This window comes from Felis catus, chromosome F1 (assembly GCF_018350175.1).
Source record: "Felis catus isolate Fca126 chromosome F1, F.catus_Fca126_mat1.0, whole genome shotgun sequence".
Taxonomy (NCBI): domain Eukaryota; kingdom Metazoa; phylum Chordata; class Mammalia; order Carnivora; family Felidae; genus Felis; species Felis catus.
The window spans coordinates 11,929,811-11,946,790 of record NC_058384.1 but is presented as its reverse complement, the minus strand read 5'-3'; the positions used below and the strand labels follow the sequence as shown (position 1 = coordinate 11,946,790).

General features: G+C 40.9%; 1 long non-coding RNA gene across 3 annotated transcripts in view; it reads right to left on the bottom strand.

The window, feature by feature from the left end:
- Positions 1 to 16,980, bottom strand: part of LOC109495557 — a 51,595-nt gene that overhangs the window by 26,680 nt on the left and 7,935 nt on the right. The window lies entirely within an intron of this gene.

The following is a 16,980-nucleotide window of genomic DNA, read 5'->3' as shown; positions in this document are numbered from 1 at the left end:
CTTCTTGCCATCAGTTGAGAATCACTTGTTCATTATGTCCCAGAAACCAAGTCACTCGTTTCTCACAGTATCCAAAGGAGTACCTTCCCTTTAATATCCCATCCCTAAATCTGCTTCATTTGAAGCAATTCATTGATTATCAAAGATTCATAAATTTTCATGCCAAAAAGTTTTTTAAAGATATTTTGAAGATAAAGCTTTCTGTCCCTATAGTTCTAGCCCCTGTATCTTGATGCCTTTCGGATTGTAAGCCTTCTGAGCTGGGACCGTGTCTTATTTTCGTCTTTTTTGTTGTATAAATCACATCCTAGTGCCATATGAATATTCAACTACATAAATACTATGTAACAGACTTAATGCCTGCCAGTGTAACAGCTAAATGCCATTACTTTTTTTTTAAAGTGCATCAAATGTACTTAACAGGAAATGTTAAGATTAAAATGCTTATCAATGACCTCCATTCCACTAGACGGTTTATTCATGGCATTGTGCTCAACATGATCGAGATTGGACACCTGTTTGTTTTACTTACTATGGTGGCCTCCTTGTCACTAATCCCTTACACCTGAGTAACATGTTTTAGTTTGGAAAAGGCATTTGTGAACCTCCCCTCCTTTGATTCTGGAAAAGGATCTTGTGGAGGTACTGATTACTTTTTCATCAAGTGATGCTGGTGTGACAGAAGGGAGTTCAAATTGCTAGGTTTGCCACTCAAAGCAGGGCAACAGTAGGGAAGTCACTCTGTTGACCTTCAGTGTCCTCATGGGTAAGTGGGAATGACCCGCAAAGACAAGAAAGCATATCCGAAAGCACCTGCACACTGGAGACACAGTAGGGGACTGAGAAATCTGTTCCTTCATCCTTTGTGTTTACAATTAGCTTGTAGCTGTGAATCTCAAAATTGCACTTTTCAAGGGAAGTTTTTTTTTTTTTAATGTTTCAATCAAAATGGAAACAATCACAGGCTTTCAAACACCTCCTCCCCCCTTTTTTTTTTATTTTTTTGATGTTTATTTTGGAGAGACAGAGCATGAGTGGGGGAGGGGCAGAGAGAGAGGGAGACAGGGAATCCGAAGCAGGCTCCAGGCTCTGAGCTGTCAGCACAGAGCCCGATGTGGGGCTCGAACCCACAAACTGCAAGATTATGACCCCAGCCGAAGTTGGATGCTTAATCCGCTGAGCCACCCACGCGCCCCTCCCCTTACTTTTATATTCTGGAAAGCTCTTCAGGGGATACAACAGATGAAAAAGTCATGATTCCTGCTCTCAAGGAATTTAAAAATGGGAAAGTAGGACAACATAAATGTCCAACTGTATTAAAAAAATAGTGGCAGATTCCATTAACCATTTTCCAGTAAGAAAAAGCCTTGTCTCCAAGAGAACAAGGACATCGGGAAAACCCTAAGTGACTTCCTGGAGGAGATGGCATTTAGGGTAGGATTTTTAACAGAAATTTGGAAAGGGGAACCAGTGTAGTGGAGAAAGAGGCATAAATAGTTCAGAAGGCCCAAATACGTCGGGATGTATTTGAGACCAGTAGGTGCACTGTACGATCAGCAGGGACCGGAGAGAGGTTGTGACAAAGCTGGACAGTTTGGGTTCATTTTCTAATGTTTATTAATTGGACATGGGGGTAATGATTAAGCTTATATTCATTATAAGCTTATATTCATTATATTCAAGAAAGTTAATCTGGCAGTACATATAGGAGTATTTTACGGGAAGATAACCACCTAAAACTTCAGTCGAATGGCCATTTCAATTGGCTAGGTGTAGGTGAGGAAGGCCTTTTTGACTTGGCAGTGTAAGAAACAGGACTGACTTGAGGTTACTAAATCAACATTCTAGAATGTGTGTCCCTTTCAAAGGTGGCTTAAAAAGTGTAAACAAGCACACAAGGTCAGGCATCTGTAAAGTGGAGAAGCCGGTTTGAGATTCTGAATCCCACCCTACATTGCAAATTACCGGTCACTTCTGCCCTCCCCTCCCTAGCCGCCCACCCCTCCCTCCCCCCAATCCCTATCAAGTCTGCAGGGGTGAGACCGCAGTGGGTAGAGGGGCGGGGAGGAGCAGACGCAGCTCTGACAGCAGAGCTCGGGAGGGGAAGAATGCCAGGCAGGGCACCAGGAGCTGCAGGATGGACGCACTGAGGGGCTGACGAGTGAGGGGCCCCGGGTACAAGCTGTGGGTGCAGGGTGAGGCAAAGCTGTCCAGAACCAGAAGAAGCGCGACCCCCGGGCCTCGCTTAGGGAAGGCGGCTCTAGACCCGAGGCCGGCCTGCGGGCCTGTGGGAGGCGGGGCGTGCCGCCTCCCTCGCTCCTCCCCCCCGCCCCCGCCCCGCCCCCCATCCCGCGCCTGCGCCCTGCCGCAGGCCCCTGCGCGCGGCGGGCGGGTGTGCGGGGCCCCAGGTTCCCGCCGCTCCAGGCAGTGGGGCCCGGCCGCGCGCAGCAGTTGACCTGTGTTTGAAACTGAGGCCCCACATACCACACCCACCCGGGCGTAAGGGAAACCCTCGGGGAAGGGCTTGTGCTGTGCGGGGCGACCTGCCGTCCAGGGCGTTTAAAACGTCTTCGGTAATCTGTATGGGCTGCTGGAAATCACTCTGAAATCGTTTCTCGTTACCAAATTGCCGTCTTTTAAAATAAGTGAACTAAAGGGGCGATAGCTTTTTCCGGAGGAAGCATCTTACCCTCCAGAAGAATCGCAGCTCAGAAAACGCAACCTCCTGCCCCCAATGCTGAAATGTTAACGGAAACTATTGACTACTTAAATAGGTAAAACCCCTGAGCATATTCATCTGTTTGATATAGTTCCAATTTCTCCTCTCAGCACCCCCCCACCCCCCTTAAAGTATCAAACTGTATGCCTTGACCGTCATTCCCTGCAGGATGCCTAAAATCCTGGAGGACCTACCTGCAGTGTTCTGCGAGTGTTGACAAGGGTAAACCTTGAACTCTAGATCAGTATTTACAGATCGAGGGACAGAAACAGCCACCTAGAAATTCTTGCTCCTGTCTTGTGCTTGACAGATTAAGAGGCCATGGGTCAGAATGTGTCCATAGTGGGAAAGTATCCTAGTCAGCTTAAAGATCTGTCCTTATCTCCAACTCTTGTAACTAAGAACCAGTAATAGTTTTTGATGCTGTCTTCCCCACCCTGATTTTTTGTTTCACCTTTGTCTCCTTTCCTTAGGTATAAGCCATTTCATACCCAAAGTCATTCCTCCATATCCACTTTGATTAAAAAAAAAAAAAAAAAAAGATCTGGAGATGCCTCGTGGTAGAAGGGACTCTAGCCTAAACCAGAGATTCTAAGTGGGAGTTAAAGTGGCCCCGGATGGGGCGCCTGGGTGGCGCAGTCGGTTAAGCGTCCGACTTCAGCCAGGGCACGATCTCGCGGTCCGACTTCAGCCAGGGCACGATCTCGCGGTCCGGAGTTCGAGCCCCGCGTCAGGCTCTGGGCTGATGGCTCAGAGCCTGGAGCCTGTTTCCAATTCTGTGTCTCCCTCTCTCTCTGCCCCTCCCCCATTCATGCTCTGTCTCTCTCTGTCCCAAAAATAAATAAACGTTGAAAAAAAAAATTAAAAAAAAAATAAAATAAAGTGGCCCCGGATGGGAAGAAACCCTTGGCTTATGGTAGAAGCAGGACTTTAAAAAGTTATCTCTGGAATCACTAAATTCTGCTCTTGAAATCATTATTACGCTATATGTTAACGAACTTGGATTGAAATAAAATCTTTAAAAAATTTAAAAAATTAAAATTATCTCTAGAGAAAAGCATTCCCTCTTAAGCCCTTGCACTGATAGAGTTATACAGTGTGGAATGGAAAAGCACAGAGAAAAGGATGCCTTCATCTTCAATAAGTAGCCTTCTAAGGGGTGAGCGGAAATCCCACCTCACAAGGCACAATAAAATTTTACTAATTGAGTCTACTTGTGGTTGGCAAATATTTTGGTTCCATGGTTATTTTAACCTCATTTCATGATTTTGAGAGCATTGTGTGTTTACGGTGGGAAATTTGAGACAGAGAAATGTGTTGGTTTACAAGCGCCTCGGGAGCCTTCCAGGTGTAACGTGAAAGTGGCCTCCTTACTGAAAGAGACCGAAGAAAGAGGCCGCTCCAGACTGGTAGGTGGCAGGTTGAATAAGCAAAGGGAACGCAGGTACAAGGCTTATCTTGGGCTGCTGCAAGATGAGTGGATCCTTGCGCCCACCCACCCAATCTTGTAAGTTTGTATGGATGCCTTCGTCATGCTGACCGTGCGTATCATCTCAATATCACATCACTATTTTAAGGCTAGGCACTTGGACAGCTGCTGGGAGCAGGAAAGGCAAGCAGAATGCGCATTCCAAGGACAGGGGAGGGGATGTGGAGCCTCCGGTTGCCAGGGTCCAGCTCACAGGCCAACCAGTTGTCATGTCCTCTCAATGACCTCCCTCAACAGCAAAAGAGCATAAGAAGTGTTATTACTCTTAATATTTGTCAACTCTAGGGGTGCCTGGGTGGCTCAGTCAGTTAAGCATCCGACTTCGGCTCAGGTCATGATCTCACAGTCTGAGTTCGAGCCCTGCATCCGGCTCTGTGCTCACAGCTTGGAGCCTGCTTCAGATTCTGTGTCTCCCTCTCTCTGACCCTCCCCCGTTCATGCTCTGTATTTCTCTGTCTCAAAAATAAATAAACATTAAAAAAAAAGTTTTTTTTTTTTTAATTTGTCAACTCTAATCCCATATGTACAATTATTATCCTCTCACAGCCCCAAGAAACCACAGTAAAGCATGAACAGTTAATAGGACACTTAGTGGCAGATCCCTCTCGGGTCAAATACATAAAATATTTACTGTTGGAAATTCCTAAGTTATTACAAATTAAGTATCTTATTTTGAAAACAACCAAAGACATAAAGCAACCACAAGTGAGAGTCAGCAGAAACAATGAACAACAGATAAGAGTCTCAATGTCTTCAGATATTGGGATTATTAGATATAGAGTTTAAGATGAATATGTATAAAATTCTAAATATAAAAGATGATATCAGAGCACCTGGGTGGCTCATCTGGATAAGCATCTGGCTCTTGATTTCGGCTCAGGTCATTGGTAAGATGGAGCCTGGCATCTGGCTCTGCACTGACAGCATGGAGCCTGCTTCGGCGTCTCTCTCTCTCCCTCTCTCTCTGCCCCTCCCCCGCTCTCTGGGACGCACACGGGCACTCTCTCTATCTCAAAATAAATAAACATTTGAAAAATATATTAAAACTCAAGATCACAAAAATGAGCAAGTAACAAGAGGCTAACCAAAATGAAAGGACTGATTTGAAAAAGCCCATAAAGATTGATTTTAGAAATTAAAAATAGAAACATTTGAGTTAAAATTCCATAGGTCATGCCTCAGAAATTGCTGGCAGGAGGGGCGCCTGGGTGGCTCAGTCGGTTGAGCGCCCACTTCGGCTCAGGTCACGATCTTGCGGTCTGTGAGTTCGAACCCCGCATGGGGCCCCTGTGCTGACAGCTCAGAGCCCGGAGCCTGTTTCAGATTCTATGTCTCCCTCTCTCTGACCCTCCCCCGTTCATGCTCAGTCTCTCTCTGTCTCAAAAATAAATAAATGTTAAAAAAAAAATTGCTGGCGGGAGTGTAAATTGGTACAACCCCTTTTAATAGCATGTTGCGGCATTGATCTTTAAATTCAAAGATGTGCATGCGCTGTGACCCAGCAATTCTGCTCCTACGCATATGCTATAGAGCTGCGTTTTCTCACATGGTAAGTCCCAGACACTTGTGCCCACTGGGCATTTAGGCATGTGACTCTACAGGAATGAATAATTGTTGCCACAAGCAACAGTTTCAATGAATCCTATAATTTTGAGTAAAAGAACTAAGACACACCAGAATGTATCAATGCAACCCTATTTGTTCAAAAGCGGACAAACCATATTGTTTAAATCTATATAACATAAGTAGTAAAGGTATCAGACAAAAATGATGACTATGAAAGCCAAGCGTCTACTTTTAAGGAACGGAAGAGAGGTATGGTTACTTCAAAACTATTACAATCCACATTACTTAAAGAGATAAATGAGGCAGGGTATTTTCATTCTTTGGAATAATGGAGATTAAAAAAAAAATCCATTCCTCCTGTGTTACCTATATTGTACTCCAGTAGTGGTGAAATATAGATTCCATTTTTTCCTGATGAAAAGCATTATAGTACTATAAAGCATTGTAGTAATGTAAAAAAAAAAAAAAAAAAAAGACATCTAAAAGAGGTTATGCTTTTGTCTGCCTACTGCAAAAATGGCTCTTTTATAATGAAAAGACACTCCGAAAATAGAAAATGTCAGCTGTGGGTTTGAAACTGTTTCAAGAATGCATCTGTTGGGGCGCCTGGGTGGCGCAGTCGGTTAAGCGTCCGACTTCAGCCAGGTCACGATCTCGCGGTCCGTGAGTTCGAGCCCCGCGTCAGGCTCTGGGCTGATGGCTCGGAGCCTGGAGCCTGTTTCCGATTCTGTGTCTCCCTCTCTCTCTGCCCCTCCCCCGTTCATGCTCTGTCTCTCTCTGGCCCAAAAATAAATAAACGTTGAAAAAAAAGAATGCATCTGTTGAATCCTCAAGAAGAAAGAGAACCAAAAGCGACGACTTGTGTAAAGCTATGGAGAATGCACGGGTGTCATCCAGATGGAGAAGCCTGGCGTCGCTTTGGAACCAAAGGCCACGGCTACCAGGTGGAGGTCATTTCAAAATTCGTTTAACTGGGATTCATCAGCTACGCAGGTGTTTTGTCCCCTTGCTCCTATTGTGGCAGTCATGAATCCACGAATGCGTTTTCTCCCTGACGCCCTCGTGGAGGAAGGGGCATTCGGGTTTTGTTCTTTTAAATTTGAGCCCGGAAAGCTGGGGGGTGGGGGGCTGGACCTGAGGGGAGCGGAGATTGCCTGTAGAGAACAAAAGGTGAGCACTGGGGGAAAGGTGGGAGAAGAGTGGAAAGCAGAGTGAGTACGGGAGCAGTGCTGCTGAGGTCAGAGGCTCTGCACCACACTTGCAGTCATACGGCTCTTTGCCATAATGTTGATGCAGAGGAAGCAACAAAAATAGGGGCTCCCTGGGAAAGCGGCAGATTCTGTGTCCTTCTGGAAGAGGCTGAATGATTGTGTATCTGCATATTATACTGGGAGAGGGTTGTACAAAAATCCAGCAGTTTATAAAAAGTCATTTAGAGGGGTGCCTGGGTGGCTCAGTCGGTTAAGCGTCTGACTCTTGATCTCGGCTCAAGTCTTGATCTCTGGGCCGTGAGTTCAGAACCCACCGTTGCCCAGCTAGCAATGGTGGGCACAGTAAGATGGTCAACAGATCTTAAAGGATGGCGGTTAAGGTTCTTTACAGCCTTCCCTACCTGATTTTCCAGCTTTGTTTCACATCCTACACTATTCCAGAATACATCTTGTGGTGTTAACGTTCTCTACCAGCCTCAGCTTCTGTATATTTGCACATGCTTCTAGAATGCTCTCATCCCCATTTCTGCCTCTGGTATCCAACTTATTCATCAAGATTAGCTCAAGTGCCACTTTTTGTTGATAGCCTTCCCTAATGTTCCTCATGACCATATATACACTCAGCTATGTATTGTGGTCATTTGTATGAAAATATACACTTCAATCTATTTGAAGGCAGGAACGTGTTTCGTTCATTGTTTGTCTCTTACTACCTAGCGCAACACCCTATAAAATTTCACTGAATTGACTGATTAAAATGGAGGTTTCTAAGTTTTTCTAAGGTTTACATCTTTAGTGATAGGATTTCTTTGGGAAATATGGTCTAGATCTTACAATTTCAAACCTAGTGACTAAAGACAACTCTGGCTTTATTACTGATACGCCTGTGACCTACAGGAATAAAATATATACTGGTGAAGCTCTTAATATATGTCACCCCATCCCTGCTGGTTTGATGGGAAAGTCTGCTGAATTGTCTGCTATGTACGAATATCGACACTTTAGAAAAGAACCCTGCCTCAGGTTGTAACAGGTACTCCTGTAAGAAGGGCTATGGCTCAGCTGAGCAGTCTCAGCTCAACTCCTCTAGGGGTAGGAGTTACTGGAGTCCAATTCTCCTTTGGAAATTTCCTCATTAGATCAGAGGTAATGATGATTTGCAAACCATCTGAAGGCTGAGCTTGTGGGTGGATTAATGAGGAAAAACCTAGAACCGAAAGTAAGATTACACAAGTCATAGACCAGGGAAAAGAACTTATAAATCATATATCTGATAAAAAAAATTTGTACCTAGAATACATAAAGAATCCTTACAACTCAATTAGAAACAAATAATAACCCCATTTAAAAAATGGGCCAAATACTTCAATAGACATTTCACCAAAGAGGACATACTAATGGCTAACAGATATATGAAAAGCGTCTAACATCATTAGTCATTAGGTAAATGAAAATTAATACCAAATGAGTTGCCACTACACACCCTTGAAGAAGTTATAATTTAGAAAAGGAGAAAATAACAAGTACTGGTCAGGATGTGAATGAACTGGAATTCTCATGTTACTGGTAGAAATGTAACACAGTACAGCCACTTTTGAAAACTACCAATAATTACCTACAACGCAACAATTCCACTTAGAAATCTAACCAAGAAAATGAAAACGTGTTCACACAAAGACTTGTACACAGATTTTCATAGCAACATTAGTTGTGATAGTCAAAAGTAGAATCAGCACGAATGTTCATCAACTGGTGGGTGGGTAAACAAATGTGGTACATCCATACAGTGAATACTATACTCTGAAAAAAAGGAACAAAATACTGATACATACTACACAATAGATGAATTCAAAAGCATTATGCTAAGTGATAGAAGACAGATAACAAAAGACTACACACTGTCAGAAAGAACGGTGATTGCTCAGGCTGGAGAAAAGGGAAAATAGGGAGTTAATGTTTAATGAATATAAAGTTTCAATGTGGGAAGATGGAAAAGTTCTGTAGATAAAGGGGGAAAGTAGCCATTGTGAAATATGCCTACAGCCTTTTCCAAAACAAAGACCTACTCTTCAGGGAAAAAGACAATAAGAGCCTTAACTTATGTGGGGGAAGGGCATTTTCTCATCTCCAGCTCTCTGTAGGGCTTCTTTCTCACCTAAATGCAACGGAGGAGGAAGCTAACAAACACTTGTGAAGACACAGGCCTACTCAAAGGTTGAGATTTAATCATAAGGTTATGCAGTGATTCTCTTCTACCAAACCATACCACCGGACCAATAGGTCTCCAGTATAATAACACTGAATTACAGCTGAAGGAGTGGCAAGACACAGAGTCTCTCGGAAAAGGAGTTCTTATGGAAGCCCAAAGTCTAGAGGAAGCTACAGAAAACATTAAACACAGCCCAACTCCTAGCCAGATTAACATAAAATTTCACACTAAAGTCCTATTTACTTCATGATGCATCATATCCAGCTTTCGACAACAAAGAAGTGCACGAGTCATACTAAAAGGCAAGAAAAAATACAGTCTAAAGAGACAAAGTATCACAACTAAAGTCAGGTTGACACACATATTAGAATTATCAGACTGGGAATTTAACTATGGTCAAAATGTTTAAGGGCTTTTGTGGAAAGTTTAAGACAACATGCATGAACAGAGATATGGAAACTCTAAGAAATAATCAAAAGGAAATGCTAGAAATCAAAAGCACTGTAACAGAAATGAAGGCTGCCTTTGGTGGGATCATCAGTACTCTTGACATGGCAGAAGAAAGAACCAGTGAGCTTGAATATCAGTCAAAGGAAACCTCTCAAAATGAAATGCAAATAAATGAAAAATAGAATATCCAAAGGATAACCTACATGCAATTGGAATATTAAAAGGAAAAGAAGGAGAGAATGGAGCCAAAGAAATATTTAAAGTAATAACAAAGTAATAATATTCCAAGAACTTTCCAAAATTAATGACTGGCAGCAAACCACAGATTCAAAAACCCCAGAGAAAACTAAGCAGGATAGATATAGATATAGATATAGATATAGATATAGATATATAGATAAACAGATATAGATATACAGATATAGATATAGATATATAGATATATAGATATAGATATAAAATCTCTACCTGGTCATGTCATGTTGAGACATCAGAAAATCAAAAACAAATGTTAAAATCTTGAAAGAAGCCAGAGATGGGAAAAAACCCACCTATGGAGGAACAAGGAGAATTACAGCAGACTTTTGTCAGAAACCAGACAAACAAGAGGAGAATGCAGTAGAATATTTAACGTATTGAAAGAAAAAACCCCACCAACTTAGAATTCTATATCCAGCAAAATTATCTTTCATGAGTGAAGGATAAAAACCTTCCCAGAAAAGAAAACCTGGGATAATTTACTGCAAGGAAGAAATGTTATAATGTTCTGCTCTGCAAGAAATATTCAAAGAAGTTCCTCAGGGAGAAGGGAAATGATACAGATCAGAAACATGGATCTACATAAAGAAAGGAAAATCTCAAGGAAGGAATATATGAAGTTCAGATAAAATCTTTTGCTTTTCTTATTCTTAATTTATTGAAAACTAAACTTTAGACTTAAAAGTAATAATAGAAACAATATATTGGGCGATTATAGCATATGGATAAATGAAATAAATGAAAGTGATGTCACAAGGGTCAGGAGGAAAGAATCATGGATAATCTACTATAAGGTACCTGCACTACATAAAATTAGCATTAGATTAGCTTAAAATGGACATTGTAAAGTCTAGGGCAACCAGCAAATTTTTTTATTAAGAAAATATGATTGCTATCCTAAGAGAGGAGGTAAAATAGGTAATATAAAAATTACCAATTAAAACCAGAGAAGGCAGAAAAAGAGGGAGAAGAAAGTAACAAGGGAGAAAGTAACAAGAAAGTAACAAGTTAAAAACATGGTAATTATACTGATAATTATATCAATAATCACTTTAAATATAAATGATCTAAATACAACAATTACAAGACAGAGATTGTCAGAGTGAATAAAAAACAAATCCAACAATAAGTCGTTTATAAGAAACCCACTTTATTTATTTTTTTTTTAATTTTTTTTTTTCAACGTTTATTTATTTCTGGGCCAGAGAGAGACAGAGCATGAACGGGGGAGGGGCAGAGAGAGAGGGAGACACAGAATCGGAAACAGGCTCCAGGCTCCGAGCCATCAGCCCAGAGCCTGACGGGGGCTCGAACTCACGGACCGCGAGATCGTGACCTGGCTGAAGTCGGACGCTTAACCGACTGCGCCACCCAGGCGCCCCCCCCCACTTTATTTTTTTAATGTTTATTGATTTTTGAGAGAGAGGGAGAGAGAGGTGGGGGAGGGCAAAGAGAGAGGAAGACACAAAATCCAAAGCAGGCTCCAGGCTGTCAGTACAGAGCCCGATGTGGGGTTTGAACCCATGAGCCGCAGGATCATGACCTGGGCCAAGTTGGATGCTTAACTGACTGAGCCACCCAGGTACCAAAACCCACTTTAAAAAAAAATTTTTTTTTCAACGTTTATTTATTTTTGGGACAGAGAGAGACACAGCATGAACGGGGGAGGGGCAGAGAGAGAGGGAGACACAGAATCGGAAACAGGTTCCAGGCTCCCGAGCCATCAGCCCAGAGCCTGATGCGGGGCTCGAACTCCCGGACCGCGAGATCGTGACCTGGCTGAAGTCGGACGCTCAACCGACTGCGCCACCCAGGCGCCCCCAAAACCCACTTTAAATATAAAGACACATGTAGATTAAAAGCAAAGGTTGAGAAAGATATGCTAATACCTGTGGGGAAATAGGTTCAAGAATTCCTTTATACTTACATAAGTGGGTTAGAAAAAAGCTTAGGGCGGAAAGCCGCTGCGACAGGGTGAAAGCGCCCAAGGTGAGTTAGTGAGATACTGTAATGGGATCACGAGTAATTTGTTGTATCACCTGCAGGAAATTACTTTCCATCTGGCACCAATATACTTTGATCACAAACACCACTTGGCCTAGCCCCACCCCCACAACCCCCCCTCCCCCCAGGTCCTCTACTTGTTACACACAAGTTAATGATTACTATCTGATTGTTTTCTTCACATTCACCACGTGTGTGAGATCTTGAGAGGTCAATAAATACAGAGACAAAACCCCTGTTCGGGGCTCTTGTCTCCCCCCTGGATATTAGCCCTAATTCAATTGTATTCAATTCTGCGGCTGCTGTCTTGCTGTTGAAGAGAGAACTGCAGACTCAGAGTCTGCGACAAACACTCATTAAAAGAAAGCTGAAGTAGCAATACGTTTTCAAAGAATCAGAATAAGGACAATTATCAGAGATGAAGAAGGGCATTACATAATGATAGAGGGGTTCATTTTCCAAGAAGACATAACAATTCTTAATATGTATGCACTTAACACAGAGCATCAAAATATATAAGACAAAAACTGAGAACTAAAAGGAGAAACAGAAAAATCCATTATTATAGTTAAAGTTATTATAGTTAAAGACTTCAACACACTCTTTTAGTAATTGATAGATTAAAAAGGCAGAAAATCAGTAAGGATATGATCTACATGAAAAACATCATTTAACTTAATTGAATTGGCACATACAGACTGCTCCATCCAGTAACAGCAGAATAATTCATTCTTTTCAAACTTGAATAGACAATCACCACAATAGGCCATATTCTGGACTATAAAACACACCTTTACACATTTGAAAGTATAGAAATCATACAAATTAGATTCTCAGACTATAATACAATTAAACTAGAAATGCATAACAGAAAAATAACTGTAAAACCTCCAAGTATTTGGAGACTAAACACCACACTTTTAAATAACATGTGTCAAAAAGAAGTCTCAAAAGAAACATAAAAATATTTTGAACTAAATGAAAATACAAATTATCAAAATTCATGGGATGAGCCAGAGTTGTTCAGAGGAAAGTCCATAACATAAAATACATATATTAGAAAAGAAGGAAGATCTAAAATTAATAATTTGAGCTTCCACCTTAGGAAACTAAAGAAGGGCAACTTAAACCTCAAGCAAGCAGAAGAAAATAAATAATAAAATTAGGACAGAAATAAATGAAATTGAAAGCAGGAAATAAATAGAGAAAAGTCAAGGAAATATAAAGGTATTCCTTTAAAGAAATCAGTAAAAAGCAATAACCTGTAGCTAGGCTAACTAAGAAAAAAAAAGAGAAAAGATACAAATTATCAATATCAGAAATGAAAGAGGGATCATTACTACTGATCCCAGGGACACTTAAGGACAATAAATAAATAATATGAAAGGTCTGGGCCCACAAGTTTGATAATTTAGATGGAATGGACTAATCACAATCTATAACAATAGTTATAGTTAACTATTAAAGAACTATTAAAGAAACTGAATCACTAATCAATAACCATCCAAAAAAGAAAGCATTAGGACTGGATGGTTTCAGTGATAAGTTCTACCAAATACGTAAGGAAGAAATGATACCAATTTTCTACAATGTCTTGCAGAAAACAGAAGCAGAGGCAACTCTTTCTATGAGTTCAACATTACCCCAACGCCCCAAACAAATAAAGACATTACAAGAAAGAAAACCACGTAGCAAGACCTCTCACGAACACAGACACAAAAATCCTCAACAAAATATTCGTGAATTGAATTTAATTAACAATGTATAAAAAGAATTATACACCACAAGTGAGATTTATTCCAGATGTGCAAGGTGGTTCAACATTTAAAAAATCAATCAATGGAATATACACAAATATTGAATCATTATGTTATACAACTGAAATTAATATAATGTATGTCAATTAGATCTTAATAAACAAATAAAACCTCTGACTTAGAGAAAAAAAAAGTCAATGTAATCCATCCCATCAATGGGGTAAAGAGGAAAGATAATGTGAACATAACAGCTGAAGCCGAAAAAGCATGTGACACAATTTGATAACCATTCATGATAAAAATTCTCAGTATACTAAGAGGGGGATGTTTTCAATTTGATAAAGAACTTACAAAAAAAAAAACCTACCCTTAATATCATACTTAGTGGTGAGAAATTAGGCACTTTCCTCCTAAGATCAGGAACAAGGCAAGGATGTGAATGCAAATATCTGGGGAAGAACATTCCAGGTACAGACGCAATAGCAAAGTTGGGAATGAGATGCTTGAGGAACAGGGAGGAGGTTGGTTAGAGTGGTTTTTTTTTTTTTTTTTTGGTTTTTTTTCAACATTTATTTATTTTTGGGACAGAGAGAGACAGAGCATGAACGGGGGAGGGGCAGAGAGAGAGGGAGACACAGAATCGGAAACAGGCTCCAGGCTCTGAGCCATCAGCCAGAGCCTGACGCGGGGCTCGAACTCACGGACCGCGAGATCGTGACCTGGCTGAAGTCGGACGCTTAACCGACTGCGCCACCCAGGCGCCCCGGTTAGAGTGTTTTGAGTATGAAGCATAAGCAGGAACGTAGTAGGAGGTGACTTTACAGGAGTAAGAAGAGGCCTAATTTTGCAGAAACTTGGAAGCAAAGTCAGGAGCTTAGATGTTATGATAATGGCATTGGAAAGCTAGCGAGAGGTATGATGGCACTTAAATTTTTAAGAGTGTTTTGGTTGCTGACACGAACTGTGGCAAGCTACGTTCTTGGCAGGTGTTCACTCGGCATCTGGATTCAGAAGATAAGATGAGTCCATTATCAGCTAATGCTAAATGTACTCTCTCGCATATCCAATTTTTGTAACGAGCTTTAACAAAATTGTCAACCCCAGTATGTAGCCACCACAGCTTTTGAATTGGTATTACAAGGCAGGAGGCGTTCACCAGGCATAGCTGACCAAGAGAAAAAAGGTGGAAAAATACAAAGCCAATTTTTAAAATATGTGGTTTTGAGTGTCATTTTTCTAGATTAGCGAAAATATGAACAGACATAAGGAACCTGTCTATGTCTTTGCTGTAAAAATGCTATTGAAGGTCTGGTCTTTAACGTCACTCACGACTCCTACTAAAAACCTTACCTAAGAAATTCTTTTAAAAATTAATGCCAGGACAAGTTTTTCCTGAGGAACATGGGTTAGTATTTCTTTTTGATAAGAACTAAATAATATACTTTACTTCCTTTTTTTTTTTTTTTTTTACACTGGCTACTTGAAATTTTAAACTCAGCTGAGACTGAACTGACTCTCAGTGCTGGCATGTTGGCATTCTCTTATCTCTATCCGCCACCCATTGTATTTAGGACGTTATTGAAAAGCGGCTTCAACTCCGGTATAGGTTGAGAATAAATTTATGGAGTGACGTTAACAGTAAAGAATATAAGTGAATACAGAGGACGACAGAGACTTTACTTAAAAGCATTTTTAGGACAATCAAGTGAACTGACGTACATTTCCTCACCTATGAGTCAGTTGTTCTTTGCTCTAGCAGAGCACATCAGCAGAAGACAGGCTCATTCTTATCACTGGTCATCAACACCATGTGTATACTTTAAATAGAGGCTTTGCAGTCGAGCTTCCTTATTTTATGATTTTTTGCTTTTCATACTAAATATGTATGTCTGGGAGTCAAGGAAGTGAAGTGTCTACTCTAAAACTGCACTGAAAAGAGTGAGACTGACAGCATAGCTCAGCAAATGGCACTGATGTTCAAACATTTATGGGTAGACAGTTTCAAACAATAATTATTTATTAAGCAATGAAACACCACTTATAAAAGGAGAGTTTTCCAGTCAACTATTTAAAAGGTAAATTATATTTGCTGCTTTTCTGAAAGGCCAACCTCTGATTCATTTTCTTTTCCGTGATAATTTATTGCCATCATATCCTTCTCCAGTTAAGGGTTGATTACAGGATTCTCAGTCACATACTGAGTAAGTTAGAGCCTCACAGCAGGAGATCCTTGAAACTTCTGCCTCATGGGGGTTGGGCATACATCAAAAGTACTGAACACATGAAGCAAGTGCTAAACAAAGCTGCTGAACAAAGAAAAATAATGACAGTGTAAATCATTTTTTCAAATTAGAGTGTCAATCCTAAAATTTGCAAGAAACCATAAAAGACCCCAAATAGCCAAAGCAATCCTGAAAAAGAAAAGCAGAGCCGGAGGCATCAGGATTCCAGACTTCAAGCTATATTACAAAGCTGTAGTCATCAAGACAGTATGGTACTGGCTCAAAAATAGACACATAGATCAATGGAACAGAATAGAAAACCCAGAAGTGGTCCCACAATAGCATAGTCAACTAATCTTCAACAAAACAGGGAAGAATATCCAATGGAAACAAGACAGTCTCTTCCACAAATGGCATTAGGAAAACTGGACAGTGACATACAGAAGAATGAAACTGGACCACTTTTTTTACACCATATGCAAAAATAAATTGAAAATGGATGAATGGCCTAAATGTGAGACAAGAAACCATCAAAAACCTAGAGGAGAACACAGGCAGCAAAGTCTGTGACCTTGGCCAGAGCAACTTCTTACTAGACATGTCACTGGAGGCAAGAGAAACAAAAGCAAACATGAACTATTGGGACCTCGTCAAGATAAAAAGCTTCTGCACAGCAAAGGAAACAATCAACACAATGAAAAGGCAGCCTACAGGATGGGAGAAGATATTTGCAAATGACATATCTGATAAAGGGTTAGTATCCAAAATCTACAAAGAACTTATCAAACTCAACACCCAAAAAGTAAGCAATCCAGTTACAAAATGGGCAGAAGACATGAATAGACATTTTTCCAAAGAAGACATCCAGATGGCTATCAGACACATGAAAAGATGCTCAACATCACTCATCATCAGGAAAGTACAAGTCAAAACCATGATGAGATACCACCTCACTCCTGTCAGAATGGCTAAAATTAACAACACAAGAAACTACAAAGTATTGGCGAGGGTATGGAGAAAGGGGAACCCTCTTACACCTGTTGGTGGGAATGCAAACTGGTGCACACACTCTGGAAAACAGAATGAATGTTCCTC